Below are 20,138 nucleotides of genomic sequence, written 5' to 3'. Positions count from 1 at the left end.
AAAGTCGAGGCAGTCAAGGAATGGTCAGTGCAGTGCCCTTGACAGCTGAGACGAAGAAGAATGCAAAGTTCATATGGGGAGCTGATTGTCAGGAAAGCTTTGATCGGTTGAATCAAGCTCTTACTACATAACCAGTTTTAGCTATGCCATCAGGCCAAGGAGTATGTTCTGTATACGGATGCTTCAAAGCTAGGTTTGGGCATAGTCCTTATGCAACATGATCGAGTTATTGCATATGCGTCTAGACAGCTGAAAATGTATGAGAAATATTATCTGACGCATGATCTCGAACTAGCAGCAGTTGTTTTTGCTCTGAAGAATTGAAGACATTACTTGTATGGCGAGAAGTGCATAATCTTTACCGATCACAAGAGTCTAAAGTATTTCTTCACCCTGAAAAAGCTGAATATGAAACATAGAAGATGGCCATAAAAACAACAGTCTTCGCCCAACTATCAATATAGAAACCTCTTCAGACAGAGATTCATAGGTTCAATCTCGAGGTGTATACTAAGGGCAAGGCTCCTAATCTATCTACTCTGACATTGTAATCTACCTTGAAAGATAGAATTCAAGCCGGACAGACTACAGATGAGCAGTTACAGAAATGGAGACTGAGGGATGAATCTAAGGGCTGGATGATATATTCAGTGGATGATGGCTTTGTCAAATATCGAGGCCGACTTTGGGTTTCTAGTGGGGAGTCACTTAGGATGAAATCACGACAGAAGCCCAAAATACTCATTATTCCATACACCTGAGGAGTACAAAGTTTTATCAAGACTTGCAGTTACTGTATTGGTGGTCGGGTATGAAACAAGATATCATACGTTTTGTATCTGAATGCCTAACTTGTCAGTAAGTAAAGGCAGAATATCAGAGGCCGGCAGAGATGCTCAAACCACTTCCTATTCCTGAGTGAAAGTGGGAAAATATTACCATAGATTTTTTAATGGAATTGCCGAAGACGGTAAATGAATTCAATGCTTAATGGGTGATAGTCGACTGTATCACCAAATCAGCACATTTTCTACCAGTAAAGACGAATTTCTCCATGACGCAGTATGCGGAGCTGTATATTCGAGAGATAGTCAGGCTACATGGAATCCCAGTTTCCATAGTGTCTGACAAGGACATGAGATTTACTTCATCCTTCGGGAAGAGCCTGCTTTCCTCAATGGGAACTAAGATACTATTCAGTACAACGTTTCATCCTCAGACAGACAGCCAGTCAAAGAGAGTCATGCAGATTCTAGACGATTTAATCCAAGCAATGTTTGATCGATTTCCAGGGAAGTTGGAAACCAAAAATACCTCTAGTGTAATTCACCTATAAAAAATCTATCAGTCGTCTATAGGAATGACTCCATATGAGGCATTCTAAGAAGGAAATGAAGATCGCCCATTCATGGGGATGAGGTAGGAGAGAGAGCTGCGATAGGACCAGAAATTGTTAAGCATACAGCAGATTTAGTGGTCAAAATCCGGGACATGATTAAGACAGCACAGAGTCGACAGAAAATTTATGCTGACAAAAGAAGAAGGGATCTCGAGTTTGCAGTCGGTGACCATGTGTTTGTGAAAATAGCACCTATGAAAGGGTATTAAGAGATTTGGCAAGAAAGTCAAGTTTAGTCCAAGGTTCATTGGACCATTTAAGATCTTGGACAGAGTGGGAGCATTAGCTTATCAACTGACGTTGCCACCTAATCTGGCTGGAGTTCACAATTTTTTCCACGTATCCATGCTCCGTAAGTACATGTCAAATACTTCACATGTACTGAATTTTGAGGCACTGCACCTTAAACCGAACATGTCTTATGAGGAAAGGCCTACTCAAATCTTGAGCAGACAGGAGAGAAGGCTGCAGAATAAGGTGATTAAGTTGGTCAAAGTCAAGTGGCTGAACCATTAGGAGGAAGAAGCTACTTGGGAGACCGATATTGATATGAGGAGTCACTATCCGGAGTTATTCGGTGAGTCATAATTTCGAGAACGAAATTTTTATTCAAGGGAGGAGGATTTGTAACGTCCGAAAATCAGTCCACGTAGACTGCATGCATGAAAATTAGTAAATTGTTTATTTTTTTTAATTAAATTATTTTAAATGCTTAAATGATATATCTTAACATGAATGAATGTTAATTGTGTAATTTTAGCTTGATTTCATGAATTAAGGATTTCTGACCGAATATTCGATACTATGCGGAGGAAAGGAAACTGGGGACGATTGAGATGAAAAATATTTTTTCAAATTTATTTTAAAGGCTCAAAAATGTGTTTAAATAGTATGAAATATTTATAAAAAAAAGCGGGAGTTCAAATTATTTTACGAGTCAAGTCTTATTTTATTCGAGATGCCTATTTTTGTCAAACGAGAGATTTTTAAGATACCGTGAGTTATTATTTTTATAACTTCTTTTCATAAACTTTTAATACATGATTAAATGAACCTTAGTGGGGCCTAATTCTTCTAGGATTAATGGGCTTAATTATTCTTAAACTTAAAACCTAAAAACCCTGACTTTTAAAACCGTAAATTTCGAAACCTATAAAGCTTAAACCTAGGGTTCTTGAAACCTAGCAGCAGACGCACTTCACACTCATAACACACTGAAATTTGAAATATTCAGAGCTAGATTTTGAAGCGTCGACGTTCCTTGATCGCTCCTCCTCGCTATCTCGCGTCGACGATTGAATTTCGTGCGTTTTAAACGCAAAAGCAAGTTTGAAATCTTTCTTTTCACAAAATTCAAATCATAATATGTGTGTTTTATGTCTTGAAACATGAAAATTATGTTGAACAAGTTATTCAACGTTTGGATGTGTATTTTTTAAAGTTTTTGATATTTTCACGCTTGTTGAGTCTCGCTTTGACTTCTAAGGGACATGCTATCATTAGGGGACTTTTAAGGTTTGGAAAAAAGGGGCGTTTAAGCATGAGACGATGGTTGGACCGAAGCTAGAGGAGCCAAGCATGGGAGTGTTTGAACTATGGTTTCTTGAGGGTTTCTTGGGGAAACAAGGCACGGCTTCACTATCGCCGCACCAGAGCTCGACTAGGCACGGTCTATGCCCTGTCATGGTCATTTCTAGAAGTTAGGAGGCGACTGGAAGGAGGGCTCGAATGGCAGGAGGTAGCCACAACTTTAGGAAGGAATTTGGGGTTCGGGTGGAAGGGTCTCGGCCTTGGGCTATGAAAGCTGGGTTCGAGTTGGTTCAGGCTTGTCCGGTCAGTCTTAGGACGGTGCTGGGGGTCTGGTCTGTAAGGCCCCAGATTATATCACTTTAATCCGAAATTATTTAATTTAAAAATTTTGGAATGATGAATTAGATTCCACAGTTTTTGTAATTAATTAGGATTGAAATTGAATTAAAAGATTGAGCGGGGGCCGAATTGCAAATAGTGAAAACTTGTGGGGACCCGGGCTCTAACTCAGTTCTTTTCGGGATTAATCGGATATTTATTCAAAAATATGGGTCAAAATTTTGCTTTTTAACATTAATTCAGATGTATATAAACAAGCACAAGATAGTTCTTTATTTTATTTCAATAAACTTAATTACATGTCTTGTTCTAATACATTCATACAAACCGGTGTTTAATACATACTACAACCACAAGTAGTACAAGTCTAGTAAGAAACAACTAGTAATCTTCGGCGCCTGAAGTCACCACGCTATCTCGAACTCATCTCTGTCGTGACCCAGATCCTGCCCCACCTGTTGTTATGCACACATACAGACATAACAACAGCCGGAAACTCCGGTAAGAACAAATCCCAGAATAAAACATGTATGCATGCTAATACATAATCATAATTCATGCATGAAAGCAATAACAATGGGTTCCCTAGTCTATGAAACCAATCTATATGAGCATGCAATTCAAATCAAATCATGTCTTGACTCGACTCGACTCTACTCTAGGGATCCCGGTGTGAATAAGACGTCACTGTCTGTTACCTACCCTCCCAATCGGGGTAACTGTACGTCTTATTCCTAGACTTCGGCTCTGTCTGTTTCGAATGTCTACAATCGGAGTGAATCAGATCCGAAGCGTCAATACCACCGAACGTCTAGTTTGACAAGTCTGCCAATGACTCTCCTATCTCAAATGCTTGAATATAAATCTATAAAAAAGGCATCATCAAATCAAGGGATTAGAATATAAGTCCATAAACAAATCAAAATCATATCAAAAGATAGACAACAATTCTAGTATGTGATTTGGTTGGGAAACTCAAATTCAATCTCATTTGAGTTGTGTCTTCCCCAAACAAAACATGAATTATACCTTTCGTCGAACAATCTATCGTAGTCGAAGTCTCGCTATCAAAGTTGCCAATAGAATCTGGAATGGCATGATCAAAGTGCATTCTATCAATACATATAGGACTCAATCTTTAATCTGAATACAATTCGACGGCATAACGGCGGATTCTCGATATACCGATCAACTCATAAATCAACACAATATAATCAATATCAACCATTCACCATTCTCTTCATAATACACATTAACTCTGAAATCTGAACATGTTAAATCATACATATGCTGGAATTCATAACAATTACATACGGTACCATTTCTTCGATCCGGTTGCGAATAACCGTTGCTTATAATCATAAGAACATATATCTACAAGCATATCCAAGTTTCCCCAACATCACTATCTAAAATCATGTAGGAAATGAATGAAACTTACATCCTCTTGTAGCCTTTGAAGTGAGGAACAAGAATTTAAGCTTGGATTAACTTTTGGATAAGTAAATCTTATATAATCAAATAGTAAAGATGGAAGAAAGCTTGGAACCCTTTTCTCCTTCGTTTCTTAGCTGATGGAAGTGTTAAAAATGAAGACTCAGAACAATTCTATATATATATATGCCATGTGTCATCATAAGAAACAAAGGTGGCTTTCTCGCATGCTGCACCGCGGGTGCGCTCCATCTAGACCGCATGTGCGCTCAAGCTTCGGCAATCTATTCATTTTCAAAAATCGACGACCGCGGGTGCGCTACATATAAGACCGCTGGTGCGGTGACATCAATGCGGGTGCGGTTACGTTTGAACCGCGGGTGCGGTGTCATTTCTGTAAATAATTTCCAACTCTCTGTCCATCAACCACGGGTGCACTCTTTCTTGGACCGCGGGTGCGGTGACCCTACTGTAAAAATGACCAATTTTCTGTCCATGCACCGCGGGTGCGGTATCTTTCATGGTGCGGGTGCGGTCTGCCCTTCATTAAAAATTATAATTTTTCATGTCTCTCCTTCCCCCATCTCATTTATTGCTTCTCATTACATGTCATGCATTCTCATATCTTTGAATATCGCATCAATGAAGACTAATAAATCTCAGGCCTTACATTTCTCCCCTCTAAGAAATGATTTCGTCCTCGAAATCGCAGGCCATCAATCATATCATAAATGAAAAACAATATAATCAAAAGCTGAATAAATACTCACATCATGTAAACAACTCGGGATATCTCTGTCTCATATCTGCTTCTGTCTCCCAAGTCGCTTCCTCGATGCCATGATGACTCCACTGGACTTTTACAAGTGGAATAGTCTTCGTTCTGAGCTGTTTTTCTTTTCGATCAAGAATCTGTATCGGTTGCTCAGTATAACTCAAAGTCTGATCAAGCTCAGCTTCGTCAGGCTGAATGACATGAGAAGCATCAGGCATATATCTACGCAGCATCGATACATGAAATACGTCATGTAGTCCAGATAGAGAAGGAGGAAGAACTAGTCGATAGGCTCGATCGCCAATCTTTTCAAGTATTTCATAAGGACCGATGTATCTAGGAGACAACTTCCCGCGTTTGCCAAATCTGACAATGCCTCTGAAAGGAGAAATCTTCAAAAACACTATTTCTCCTTGTTCAAATACTAACGGTCTACGTCTAATATTGGCATACTTGGGTTGTCTATCCTGTGCCGTCTTCATTCTCTTCTGGATTATCTTTACCTTCTCAGTCATTTCACGAATCATATCAGGTCCAAGTTCGGGTACCTCAGATATATCATCCCAGTATAGAGGAGATCTGCACTTCTTGCCATATAAAGCTTCAAACGGTGACATCTCTATGCTCGTTTGATAGCTGTTGTTGTACGAGAATTCACACAACGGTAGTGAATCTTGCCAACTAGTGCCGAAATCTAGCACTACAGCTCTCAACATGTCCTCTAAAGTCTGGATAGTTCGCTTTGACTGTCCATTTGTCTGGGGATGATATGCAGTACTCAGGTGCAATGTCGTACCTAAAGCCTGCTGCAAAATGTGCCAAAAGTTTGAAGTGAATCGTGGATCACGATCTGATACGATAGACTTCGGCACACCATGCAATCTGACTACCTCTCTGACATAAATCTCAGCCATCTGATCATGTCGATATGTCATTCTGTATGGAATAAAACACGCTGATTTAGTCAATCTGTCAATAATGACCCAAATCGCATCACAGCCCCGGGATGATCGAGGTAATTTCATCACGAAATCCATGGAAATGTGATCTCATTTCCACTCAGGAATAGATAAACTCTGAAGTAAACCTCCGGGCTTCTTTCTCTCGGCCTTTACCTGTTGGCAATTCAAGCACTTAGACACGAATTTTGCAATATCTGACTTCATCTGTTTCCACCAGAATTGTGTCTTTAGATCACAAACATCTTCCTGCCACCAGGATGAATGCTAAACCGACTACAGTGCGCTTCTGACATAATCTGTTGTTTCAAGTCTGAAACATCTGGCACTACAAGACGGTTATTCACATACATAACATAATCATGTACCCGATATTCAGACTGATGTCCTGATCTGACCATCTGAATCGACTTCTGAACATTCTGGTCTGTTCTTTGTGCCTCTTTAATCATCATAATCAAATCTGGCTCAACTTGAATCGAAGCAATTCTCAGCGGTCTACTATCTGTATCAAATGCTAAACCAGACAAACAACAATCTTTAACTAAATTCGAAACACCTATCGTCGATAAGGATAGGGCACATACCTTTCGACTCAAGGCATCTGCTGCTGCATTTGACTTCCCTGGATAGTATTTGATCTCGCAATCAAAGTCTTTCAACAAATCGAGCCATCTGCGTTGTCTCATATTCAATTCTGATTGAGAAAACAAATACTTCAGGCTCTTATGATCAGAGTAGATCTCAAATTTCTCGCCATAAAGATATTGACGCCAAATCTTCAATGCAAATACGATAGCCGCCAATTCAAGATCATGAATGGGGTATCGAATCTCGTGTGGCTTCAGCTGTCTCGAGGCGTATGCGATCACATGACCTCGTTGCATAAGAATACATCCCAGCCCTCTTTGAGATGCATCACAATATACAACAAAATCGCCAGTACCTGAAGGAATCATCAAGACAGGTGCACTGGTCAACCTCTTCTTCAACTCTAGAAAGCTAGACTCACAATCCTCAGACCACACAAACGGTACATTCTTCTGTGTCAACTGGGTAATCGGCTTCGCAATGCTGGAGAAATCTTTAATGAATCGTCTATAGTATCCTGCCAGACCCATGAAACTGCGTATCTCTGGCACAGAAGTCGGTCTCGGCCAACTGATCACAGCTTCAACTTTACACTGATCTACAGAAATACCGTCTCCAGATATGATATGACCCAAGAAGACAACATGTCTCAGCCAAAACTCACACTTTGACAGTTTAGCAAATAATCTCTCATTTCTCAATGTTTGCAACACAATTCTTAAATGATTGGTATGTTCATTCAGATTCTTAGAATAAACCAAGATATCGTCAATAAAAACAATCACAAACTCATCCAAATACCTCTGAAAGATACGGTTCATCAATCCCATAAACACCACTGGAGAATTCGTTAAACCAAAAGGCATGACAACAAATTCATAATGTCCATACCTGGTTCGGAATGCTGTCTTCGGTATGTCAACATCTCTAACTCTCAGCTGGTGATATCCCAATCTCAAATCAATCTTAGAATAAACAGATGATCCTTGCAACTGATCAAATAAGTCATCAATGCGAGGCAAAGGATACTTGTTCTTTATCGTTGCCTTGTTCAGTTGCCTGTAATCGCTACACAATTGCATCGAATCATCTTTCTTTCGCACAAATAGCACTGGTGCGTCCCAAGGAGATACACTGGGTCTGATATATCCCTTGGCTAGCAAATCTTCTAACTGTACCTTCAATTCTTTCAACTCAATAGGTGCCATTCTATACGGAGATCTCGAAATAGGAACGGTACCTGGAACAAGATCTATGCTGAAATCTACCTCTCGGGCTGGGGTAACCCTGGAATCTCGTCAAGAAATACATCTGCAAACTCCCGTACTACTGGCAAATCTGCCAATGCCGATCTCGATTTCTGTAAATCTACAGAATAGACAAGGAATCCTTCTGCTCCTTTCTGCAGCAATCTACTCATAGTCAAAGCAGACACTAAGTGAATCCGAGATCTGGAACCCTTACCGTAGAATTTCCACTCTTCTGTCATTTCAGGTCTGAATCTGACAATCTTGTGAAAACAGTCTACGGTGGCTCTATACTTGGTTAACATGTCAATCCCAACAATACAATCAAAATCAGATAAACCAAGCACAACACAGTCTAAATCAATCTCATGCCCCTCAAACTGTAGTATACAATGTCTAACTGAAGTCACAGATATCAAACCACTTCCCAACGGAGAAGAAATAGATACTACAGTAGACAATGACTCGACATGCAATGCATGTGTCAATGCAAAATCTTCAGAAATGAATGTATGGGATGCACTTGTATCTATCAACACATATGCAGGATAACCGCAAAGAAAACAGTTACCTGCAATCACATCATCTGGCGCATCCTTGACCTGCTCCTCTGTCAGTGCGAACACTCGAGCCTGCTGTCTGGGAGGTTGGCTCACTGTCTGGCTACCTCTGGCTCGGGACTGGGACGGTGCAGGTGGCGGCTGGAAGGAATGAACAGATGATGCTTGCCGCTCCGGCTTAGATACTGAACCAGACGCCCCAATACTCTGAGTTTGCTGTGCACCTCTCTGTGGACAGATTCTGGCAAAGTGTCCTTGCTATTTACACCTATTGCATCGGCCCATAACTCCCTGACACTGCTCAGTGGCATGCCTGCCACCACAAGAACTGCAATAAACACTAGTATACTCTGCACTCTGGCCAGGACCTCTCTGTCGCGACCCACTGGAGCTCGACGAACTGCTCCCTGATCTCTTAAACTGCTTACCCTTAATTTTCAAAGAATCCTTCTTGCCACTACTACTGCTTCCACTATCAAATCGAGGAGGAGGTGGTGGAAACTGGGCGGCAGGCTGTGGCGGTCTCTGACTCTGAGCACTATAAGAAGCTCCTCGCTGCCTGATCAAGCGAGCTTCTGCTCCCTTTGCTCGGTTCAGTGCATCAGAAAAGGTGTTAGGTCGTCCCGTGTTCACCAAAGTAAAAATATCCGGGTTCAAACCATTGATGAACTGGTCCGCGACCGCTTCGTCATTTCCTGCCACGTGTGGCACAAATCGGAGCAAAGAAGAAAACTTGGCAACATACTCTTCTATGTTCCACTGCCCCTGTCTCAAATTGGCAAATTCGGCCCCTTTGTCTTTTCGATACGACACTGGAAAGAAACGTTGATAAAATTCATCTTTAAATACTTTCCAAGTAATATCGATACCTCTATGCTCCAGGGCACGTTTCGTTGTAAGCCACCAAATTTTTGCCACTTCATGTAATTGATGCCTAATCAACTTCACTCTCCGTTCATCTGTATAGGCAAGAGATTCAAACAACATCTCTATATCGTCTAGCCAGCTCTTACAATCCACTGCATTTTCTGTGCCTTTCAAAGTCGGAGGATGGAATGATTGAAATCTCTTCAATAAGGTTTCCATAGGTGTAGTTGTAACATCCATCTGAGTACCTGACGTACTACCCTGTTCTGGCACTTGCCCTGCAGCTGGTTGTTTTATCCTTCTAGGCGGCATAATCTGATTATCAAACATATTAGTACACAGTCTATACAATCTGTCTCAGTCCTCCTCTGATCATATACCTCTGATCCAGAATCGGTTCTGATTCAGTCTTTACAAGTACATGCTGTAACTCAATTCAGATAACAATACAACATGTAATAGGGAAAGCAATAAATCATGCTAGCACATCAAAAGCAAGGAAGGAGACTCGATCTACCCCGCTCATTCTATTCTATCTCAGTCTACAGAACCTACTGCTCTGATAACACCTGTTGTGGGGGCCCGGGATCTAACTCAATTCTTTTCAGGATTAATCGGATCTTTATTCAAAAATGTGGGTCAATATTTTGCTTTGTAACATTAATTCAGATGTATATAAACAAACACAAGATAGTTCTATATTTTATTTCAATAAACATAATTACATGTCTTGTTCTAATATATTCATACAAACCAGTGTTTAATACAAACTACAACCCCAAGTAGTACAATTCTAGTAAGAAACAACTAGTAATCTTCGGCCCGAAGTCACCACGCTATCTCGAACTCATCTCTGTCGTGACCCAGATCCTGCCCCACCTGTTGTTATGCACACATACAGACATAACAACAGCCGAAAACTCTGGCAAGAACAAATCCCAGTATAAAACATGTATGCATGCTAATACATAATCATAATTCATGCATGAAAGCAATAACAATGGGTTCCCTAGTCTATGAAACCACTTTATATGAGCATGCAATTCAAATCAAATCATGTCTTGACTCGACTCGACTCTACTCTAGGGATCCCGGTGTGAATAAGACGTCACTATCTGTTACCTACCCTTCCAATCGGGGTAACTGTACGTCTTATTCCTAGACTTCGGCCCTGTCCGTATCGAATGTCTACAATCGGAGTGAATCTGATCCGAAGCGTCGATACCACCGAACGTCTAGTTTGACAAGTCTGCCAATAACTCTCCTATCTCAAATGCTCGAATATAAATCTATAAACAAGGCATCATCATATCAAGGGATTAGAATATAAGTCCATAAACAAATCAAAATCATATCAAAAGATAGACAACAATTCTATTATGTGATTTGGTTGGGAAACTCAAATTGAATCTCATTTGAGTTGTGTCTTCCCCAAACAAAACATGATTTATACCTTTCGTCGAACAATCTGTCGTAGTCGAAGTCTCGCTATCAAAGTTTCCAATAGAATCTAGAATGGCATGATCAAAGTGCATTCTATCAATACATATAGGACTCAATCTTTAATCTGAATACAATTCGATGGCATAACGGCGGATTCTCGATATACCGATCAACTCATAAATCAACACAATATAATCAATATCAACCATTCACCATTCTCTTCATAATACACATTAACTCTGAAATCTGAACATGTTAAATCATACATATGCTTATAATTTATTCGATCCAGTTGCGAATAACCGTTGCTTATAATCATAAGAACATATATCTACAAGCATATCCAAGTTTCCCCAACATCACTATCTCAAATCATGCAGGAAATGAATGAAACTTACATCCTCTTGTAGCCTTTGAAGTGAGGAACAAGAATTTAAGCTTGGATTAACTTTTGGATAAGTAAATCTTACACAATCAAATAGTAAAGATGAAAGAAAGCTTGGAACCCTTTTCTCCTTCGTTTCTCAGCTGATGGAAGTGTTAAAATGAAGACTCAGCACAATTTTATATATATGTATGCCATGTGTCATCATAAGAAACAAAGGTGGCTTTCTCGCATGCTGCACCGCGGGTGCGCTCCATCTAGACCGCATGTGCGCTCAAGCATCGGCAGTCTATTCATTTTCCAAAATCGACGACCGCGGGTGCGCTACATATAAGACCGGTGGTGCGGTGACATCAACGCAGGGTGTGGTTACGTTTGAACCGCGAGTACGGTGTCATTTCTGTAAATAATTTCCAACTCTCTATCCATCAACCGCGGGTGCACTCTTTCTTGGACTGCGGGTGCGGTGACCCTACTGTAAAAATGACCAATTTTCTGTCCATGCACCGCGGGTGCGGTATCTTTCATGGTGCGGGTGCAGTCTGCCCTTCATTCAAAATTCTAATTTTTCATGTCTCTCCTTCCCTCATCTCATTTATTGCTTCTCATTACATGTCATGCATTCTCATATCTTTGAATATCGCATCAATGAAGACTAATAAATCTCAGGCCTTACAAAAGTTGAGGGACTAAAGTGCAAATATGGAAAATTGAGTGGGACACATGTCTTGCCATGCATTTCAACGTGTAACCCCTCCATCAAATTCAGATTTTGAGCATCAAGAACGAGACAAACTCCATGGCTAGCATCCTCAAGCTTCCTTGTATCTTAGAAATTTGATTTTGCAAGATCCTGCCATCCGTTTTTCGATCCGAGCATAGTTCCAAGCTCCCCTCGCCAAGAGCTACACAAGGATGTAAGTTTCATTGATTTCTAACAGGGTTTGAAATTTATGTATTGGAGGAATTGTGATTTGATTATCATTATATGTTCTGGTGATATCAGTAATCGTATATTCGCAGTCAGATCGAAGAACAGATTGTTTATGCAATTGTAATGATTTTTAAGAATTGATATGATTGAGATATACAGATTTGAGATTATGATCTGTTATTGTTGAGATTGTGAGTTATATGGATATCGTTTATGATTTGTGGTATTATATCTATGATGTTGGAATTGACGGGGTTATCGAGATTGTACTGTTATGCCATCAAAATATCAGTAGATTGATATTGATCAGATTGAGTATTGAATTGAGTGGAATACTGGTTTTGTTCTTCTCGATATGACATTTCAGATTGTATTGACTGCCTTGAATTAAGAACTTCTATTTCTTCAGACTAAGACTACAAAAAGAAAGGTATAAGTCAATGTGGTATTGGGAGATCGACTCAAGTAGGATATACTTGGGTTTCACTAAATCACATACTTATTGTTATTATATGCATTGATTTGATTATTATATGATGTTCTACTGATTTATAGGAAGCATGTAATAGATGAGTATTAGATAAGTGATCTTGTGACAGAAGTGCCTGATAGTGGTGGGATCGCCACGGGCACATTGCACGATGTCACAAGATAGTGTGTTGGCGATTGTGCCACAGTCTGTGACGGATAAGTCAAGACACTGGATGTTTGGTTATATCGACGTGGATAGAATTGGAGTTTCTTCTATTACTGTTGGTCGATATAGGAATGCCAACGTCCTGAAACCGGGATCCCTAGACTAGGATTGAGTCTAGTCTGAGTCGTGGAGTTACGAGCATTGTCGACAGTTTTATATTGATTATGTTTCAGATTTTGATACATATTGCGGTTATCTGTCCATGCTTTTATGTTTATCATACGATTTGCATGTTCGTTGATTTATACTGCGATTATATTCTCACCGGAATTATCCGGCTGTTGTCGTGTTTGTATGTGTGCATGACAACAGGTGGGACAGGATCAGGGTCGAGGAGATGACGAGAGATCATGAATAGAGTGGAGACCACGGACTTTGACGTTGCTATAGATAGGATTTGGACACGTGATAGCTAGTTGTTGAACTTGAGTTTTGAATGATTGTATATAGTACCAAACTTGTGCTTGAATACTGATATGTATATTAGAATGATTTCCATTACGTTCCGCGTTAAAAAAAAATTTTAGACCCTGTTTATTATAATTGATTAAATTGTCCCAATGACGATTATGAACTTGATTAGCGTCCGGGTCCCCACAACAGGTGGTATCAGAGCGATAGATCTTTTAGACTGGAATAGAAGCTAGTGAGCGGGGTAGATTGAGTTTTCTTTCCTGCTTTTGATTCCTAGCATGTTTTACTGCTTTCAATATTACATGTTTACTGAATTAGCTGATTTGATATGGTAATCTGTATATTGAAATGAATCAGAACCGATTCTTGATCAGAGGTACGATGATCAGAAAGGGACTGAAACAGATTTGTTTTATTGGATTGCTAACCCTTTTGATAATCAGATATGCCTCCCAGACGAATCCCAGAACAGGGTAGTACCTCAAATCCTCCGATGGATGTCACAGCAACTCCAATGGAAACATTGCTGAAGTGATTTCGGTCTTTCCATCCATCGACTCTAAAAGGTACTGAGACTTCATTGGATTGTGAGAGTTGGCTAGATGACATAGAGAAGTTGTTTGATTCATTGGACTATACAGACGAGCGGAGAGTGAAACTGATAGGGCACCAGTTGCATGACGTTGCAAAGAACTGGTGGATTACAACGAAGAGGACATTGGAGCATAGAGGTACAGTGATTACGTGGAAAGTGTTCCGAACTGAGTTTTATCAAAGATTCTTTCCAATGTCGTACAGAAAGGACAAAGGGGCAGAATTTGCGAATTTGAGACAGGGTCAGTTGAACATTGAAGAGTATGTGGCCAAGTTTTCTACCCTACTGCGATTTGCTCCACACGTGGCTGAGCATGAAGAAGCTATTACTGATCAGTTTATCAATGGCCTGAATCCTGACATATTTACATTGGTAAACACTGGACGACCAAACAACTTTGCGGATGCACTGAATAGAGCAAAAGGAGCCGAAGCCGGTCTGATTAGACAGAGAGGAGCTTCGTATGTCGCACCAGCACCGAGACCACAGCCACCATCCTCAGCTCAGTTTCCACAGCCTCCTCCCAGATTTGACAGTGGCAGTAGCAGTGGAAGGAGAGACCAGCTGAAAGCCGGGGGGAAACAGTTAAAGAGATCTGGAAGCAATTCATCCAGTTCTAGTGGCTTGAGACAGACTGCCCAGAGCCAGAGTTATACCGGGGCTTATGGCAGCACTTGTGGAGGGAGACATTCCACAGAGCAGTGCCGAGGAGTGTCTGGCAGTTGTCGTATATGTGGACAACAGGGACATTTTGCTAGAGTTTGTCCCCAGAGAGGTTCTCAGGGATTCCAGGGTGCCGAGTCATCTGGATCAGTAGCTCAGACTGGTAGACGACCACCAGCTGCAGTGCACTCATTCCAGCCAGCCCCATCGACCCAGTCACAGCAGAGGCCAGGAGGGAGCCAGACAGTTAGCCAGCCTCCTAGACAGCAGGCCAGAGTGTTCGATTTGACTGATGAGCAGGCACAGGATGCACCCGATGATGTTGTTGCAGGTAACTGTTTTATTTCTGGTTATCCTGCATATGTATTCATTGATACTGGTGCATCTCATACTTTTATTTTTGAGAGATTTGCATTGATACATGCATTGCCTATTGAGTCCCTATCTGCTGTTGTATCTGTCTCTTCTCCTTTGGGGAAAGGTTTGATATCAGTGACTTCTGTGAGAAACTGTATATTACAGTATGAGGGGCATGACATTGAGTTAGACTGTATTGTGCTTGGGTTATCTGACTTTGATTGCATTATTGGTATCAATATGCTAACCAAGTACAGAGCTACAGTTGATTGTTTCCACAAGATTGTAAGATTCAGACCTGATATGGTTGAGGAGTGGAAATTGTATGGTAAGGGTTCTAGATCGAGAATTCCTTTGATATCTGCTATGTCTATGACTCGATTGCTGCAGAAAGGAGCAGAAGATTTCCTTGTCTATTCAGTTGATTTACTGAAATCGAGTCCATCATTGACGGATTTGCCAGTGGTATACGAATTTTCTGACGTCTTTCCAGATGAGATTCCTGGTTTGCCTCCAGTCAGAGAGATAGACTTCAGCATTGAATTGATGCCAGGTACAGTTCCGATTTATAGAGCTCCGTACAGAATGGCACCGATTGAGTTGAAAGAGTTGAAAGAACAGTTGGAAGATTTACTGGCCAAGGGTTACATTAAACCGAGTGTATCTCCTTGGGGTGCTCCAGTGTTATTTGTGAAGAAGAAAACGGTTCAATGAGACTATGCATTGATTACCGGCAACTTAAAAAAGCAACAATAAAGAATAAATATCCATTGCCTCGCATTGATGATTTGTTTGATCAGTTGCAGGGATAATCTGTCTATTCCAAGATCGATCTGAGATCTGGATATCATCAGCTGAGATTCAGAGATTCTGATATCTCGAAGACAGCGTTCAGAACCAGGTATGGACATTATGAGTTTATTGTTATGTCGTTTGGTCTTACGAATGCTCCAGCTGTTTTTATGGGTCTGATGAACCGTGTGTTTCAGAAATACCTTGATGAGTTTGTGATTATATTCATTGATGATATTTTGATTTATTCAAAGAATATGATTGAGCATTCTGAACATTTGAGTACTGTATTGAGGATTTTGAGGACTGAGAAACTATATGCAAAACTGTCGAAATGTGAATTCTGGTTGAGACAGGTTGTATTTCTTGGTCACATCATATCTGGTGATGGGATTTCTGTTGATCCTAGCAAAGTCGAGGCCGTGATCAGTTGGCCTAGACCGACATCTGTGCCCGAGATACGTAGCTTTATGGGTTTAGCAGGCTATTATCAACGATACATTAAAGATTTTTCCAGCATTGCTAGACCTATTACGCAGTTGACTCAGAAGAATGCTCCATTTGTTTGGTCAGAAGCTTGTGAGTCAAGTTTTCTAGAATTGAAGAAGAGATTGACCAGTGCGCCTATATTGACGATCCCTTCAGGTACTGGTAATTTCGTAGTTTATTTTGATGCTTCTCACAGAGGTTTGGGTTGTGTGTTGATGCAGCGAGGACACGTCATTGCTTATGCCTCATGACAGCTGAAGCCACATGAGACTCGTTACCCAATTCATGATCTTGAATTGGCTGCCATTGTATTTGCTTTGAAGATATGACGACACTACCTATATGGTGAGAAGTTCGAAATCTATTCTAATCATAAAAGCTTTAATGTAAGGCCCAAGATTCTTGTGAGACACTTGTGAATTGTTATCATGTATTATGAATAAAGTTTGGAGAACAGACGTGGAGTAGCGACGTTGCAAAATTGGAGTTTAGAAATAAAAGGAGACCGCACCCGCGCTCATGTTAGTACCGCCCCCGCGGTGTGTGGGCACTAGGGTAGGAATTTTTGTACGAACCAAGACCGCACCGGCGGTGCAGAAGTGACCGCACCCGCGGTCGTCGACTTGGAAAAATTAAAAGTGCTGCCGAAGGCTAAGCGCACCCGCGCGGAAGAAGCCACCGCACCCGCGGTCTTACGTGGTGAGTGAAAAATAATGACACATGCCCTTAGCCACGCAATATGACGTGTTGTTTCCTTCATCCCTTTCATTCAGAAACACGAACCTAGAAGGAACTCCATGAAAGCTTCAAAGTTCTTCCTCTCTATAATTGAGATTGTGCAACATCTATCCATCCAAACTTAAATCTGAGCTTAGATTCGCGTTCGTCTTGACAAGAGCTTTGAAAGGGTATATACTTTATTACTTTAAGCATGTTTGATATTAAGATGTTGTAGGAATATATATATGCTTGATATTATATGTTGTCAAAATGAAGGAGCACATATATTCGGTGTCGGATTGAAAAACGGGTCGAATATGCGATTAGTATGAAATTCCAGCATATATGTATATGAGAGTATACAGATTTTCAGTCTTATGGGTGATGGTGATTAAGAATTATGACTTGTTGATATTACAGATGACATTTGAGTTGCCGGTATACCGATAAGACGCCGTTATGCTACTAAAATGTACCGAGATAGAATATTACTACGTACATGTATTGAATTGAGTTGAAGATTGATAGAATGATACTCAACATTGTTATTTCAGAATCGATAGATGTTTATGATGAGGATTATGAGCTGTGTTATTATATCTGGATGTTGAGATTGACGGGGTTATCAAGACTGTTTTATTATGCCGTCGAAACATCAGTTGAATTATATTGATCAAATTCAGTATTGATGGGATTGTACTGTTATTTCGTGACATTGATCAGATTATGTATTGATTTGAGTATTGATCAGAACAAGTTTTGAACTGAGTTATATACTGATACTGTATCTATGCGATTGTCATTTCCAGATTTGGGTATGGACAGATTGGAATGCGAGACTTCATCTTCATCAGACCGAGAAGACAAAGGTATAAATCGATGTTAATTGGGAGATCGACTTGAGTTAGATTTAACTCGAGTTTCCCTAAACCACATACTTGCATGGTATTGTTTCTGTTGTACCCTTATGCTTTCGTTAAATGATTGTGCTTATTCGATTGAATTAGAAGTAGAGAGCAGATAACTATTAAGCGAGAGTCACTGACAGAGGGGTGAGATTATGACAGACTTGTCACTGACCCATTACACATTGTCAGAATAGGCTTAGTCTTGGTAGATACGCCAAGGCACTGGACGTTTGATATATCTTTATGCTTCAGATACAGATACCATTCTATTCGATATAGATTAGACCAAAGTCCAGAAATAAGAACGTACCGCCACCGCGACTGGTAGTAGTAGGTGGGAGACTTGTTACGTTCTTATTCACCGGGATCCCTAGATTAGAAGGAGAGATGAGTCGAGTCTTCGAGGTCGAGTCAAGAATTTGATTTACAAATCTGTCTTGATTTATGTTTCGTAGAGTACGATTCATGTTTTATTTACAGTTTGGTAGTGATACATGTTGTTCGACCATGTTACATGTGATAAGATTTAATTCATGCTTCTATATCAGTTATATGATTGCATGTATACATATTTTATACTGGGATTTATTCTCACCGGAGTTTCCGGCTGTTGTTTTGTCTGTATGTGTGCATGACAACAGGTGGGGCAGGATCAGGGTCAAGAAGATGATGAGAGATCGAGATTAGAGTGGTGATTCCGGACTTTGATGTAGATAGGTTTTATTACTTGGTTGTAATAGTTGAACTTTAGTCTAGTTGAACTAGACGTATGTTGTTTACAAGAGTTGTATTTTCATACCGATATGTATATTTGTTAAGTTCCATTACCTTCCGCACTTTCATTTTAAAACGAAAAATTTTTAGACCCTGTTTATTTTAATTGATAATTAAATCTCAAAGATGATTAAGAAGATGGTTAGCGTCCGGGTCCCCACATTTAAATATCTCTTTTCACAGTCAGAGTTGAATATGAGACAGCGACGATTGCTTGATTTGCTTAAAGACTTCGATTGTGAAATCAAGTACTATCCGGGGAAATCTAATGCAGCAGCAGATGCACTGAGTCGAAAGGTATGTTCTTTATCCTTATCGACGATTGGTGTTTCGAGTTTGATAGAAGATTCCTGTTTGTCTGGATTGTATTTGAGACAGATTACAGACCGATGAGATTATATGCTGTTCAAGCCGAACCAGAGCTGATTTTTAAAATTAAAGCGGCTCAGAAAATGGATCAGAATGTACAGAATTCGATTGCTATAGTCAGAGCTGGACATCAATCGGAATATCAGGTTCATGACAGTGTTGTGTATGTGAATAATCGTATTGTTGTGCCGAATGTTTCAGATTTGAGACAGCGGATACTAGCAGAAGCGCACATCAGTCGTTTTAGCATCCATCCTGGTGGCAGAAAAATGTATAATGATTTGAAGACAAAGTATTGGAGGAAACAGATAAAATCTGATGTTACTGAATTAGTAGCCAAGGGTCTGAATTCCCAACAGGTGAAAGCAGAAAGAAAGAAACCAGGAGGTCTACTGCACAGTTTATCGATTCCTGAATGGAAATGGGATCGCATTTCCATGGACTTCGTGACGGAGTTACCACGTTCCTTCAGAGGTTGTGATGCGATTTGGGCAGTGATTGACAGATTGACCAAATCGGCATGCTTCATTCCGTATCAGATGACGTACAAATATGACCAGATGGCCGATATTTATGTCAGAGAAGTGGTCAGATTGCACGGAGTTTAGAAGTCGATTATATCAAACCGTGATTCTCGGTTTACTTCGCATTTTTGGCAGAGTTTGCAGCAGGCTCTAGGTACGAAGTTACATCTGAGTACCGCATATCATCCACAGACCGACTACCAGTCAGAGCGAGCTATCCAGACACTGGAAGATATGCTGAGAGCTGTTGTGCTTTATTTTAGCACTAGTTGGCAAGATGCATTGCCACTTTGTGAGTTTTCGTACAATAACAGCTATCAGACGAGTATTGAGTTGGCTCCGTTTGAAGCATTGTACGGTAAGAAGTGCAGAT

This window comes from Primulina tabacum, chromosome 13, assembly GCF_025594145.1.
Source record: "Primulina tabacum isolate GXHZ01 chromosome 13, ASM2559414v2, whole genome shotgun sequence".
Classification (NCBI taxonomy): domain Eukaryota; kingdom Viridiplantae; phylum Streptophyta; class Magnoliopsida; order Lamiales; family Gesneriaceae; genus Primulina; species Primulina tabacum.
The sequence above is the reverse complement of the archived record's forward strand: the minus strand, read 5'-3'. Positions refer to the sequence as shown.